General features: G+C 34.2%; 1 non-coding gene across 1 annotated transcript; it reads left to right on the top strand.

Moving 5' to 3' along the window:
- Nucleotides 1–913: 913 nt before the first annotated feature.
- LOC111763523 (U6 spliceosomal RNA) lies at nucleotides 914–1,019 on the top strand. The gene has a single exon (XR_002796380.2). It is a non-coding gene; the product is annotated as a U6 spliceosomal RNA (small nuclear RNA).
- The last annotated feature ends 222 nt before the right edge of the window (nucleotides 1,020–1,241 follow it).

The following is a 1,241-nucleotide window of genomic DNA, read 5'->3' as shown; positions in this document are numbered from 1 at the left end:
AACAAAAGAAGAAAGATTAAAAAGGAAGTAAACACAATACTAATATAACCTGTGAATATGATACTAGAATCCCTAACAAAATACAATATCTCTAATGAATACAGATGCAAAAAATTCTATCAAAATTTTATTGAATAAAATTCAGCATTATATAAAAATATCTATACACCATCACCAAATGGGGCTTATTGCAAGGAAGCAAGGCTTGTTCAATACAGGGAAATCAATCAATGAAACCCACTGGAATAACCAAACAAAGGGGGAAAAATCACATCAATATTATTAATTGATGTAGAAAAACTTTTAACAAAATTCACCATCCTTTCATTAAAAAAAAAAAACTCTCAGCAAGCTAGGAATAGAGGGGCACTATCTAAAATTGATAAAGAGTATCTTCGAAAAGCCCACAGCTAACATTACACTTTCAATAGTGAGAATTTAAATGCTTTCCCTCATGATCTCAAACAAGCCATAGATATCTATCTGTTCCCAACACTGCTATTCAACATAGTACTGGAAATTCTAGTTGGGACAATAGAGAAAAGGAAATAAAACTCATATAAATCAGACAAGATGAAATAAAGTTGTCCATATTTGCAGAAAACCCTGTATTCTATTTAGAAAATTCCACGGAATCTACAAAATATACTCTTAGAATTAATTGGTTTCAGCAAGTCACAGTGTACAAGATCCACCTATAATAGTCAATTGTATTTCTATACCCTAGGAATAAGTGCATGGAAACCAAAGTAAAAAATACCATACCATTTGCAAGACTGTGGGGTTCTGGTGGCCTTCTACCAGAATAGGTCAATGAAACAGAATCCAAAAATAACCCCATATATATATATACACTCAACTACTAATAAGACAAATGTATAAAAGCAATTGTGAAAGATAAAATGTACCAGACATGCTCGCCTAGTTAGCACATGTACTGGAATTGGAACAATACAGAGGATTAGCGTGGCCCCAGGGCAAAGGATGACACAAAAATTAGTGAAGTGCTCCGTATTTTTTAAAGAAGAAAAGAAAGACACCAGGCAATTAAGTAAATGATATTACTTAGGCTATTGCAATAAGAAGAACATTCATTAATGAGGAACCTGTCAAGAAAAGGAAGTAGACCAGGGATTTTCTAGAGGCAAGCAGGCAAGAGAGTGATCCGCAAATCTTGGGGGAGTCATGAGAAAGAACGGCTGTACATCTTATCTCAGAACATGCCAAAGCAGGGTGATCCT

This window comes from Dasypus novemcinctus, chromosome 16 (assembly GCF_030445035.2).
Source record: "Dasypus novemcinctus isolate mDasNov1 chromosome 16, mDasNov1.1.hap2, whole genome shotgun sequence".
NCBI lineage: Eukaryota > Metazoa > Chordata > Mammalia > Cingulata > Dasypodidae > Dasypus > Dasypus novemcinctus.
This window is presented reverse-complemented; position numbering and strand designations above follow the sequence as displayed.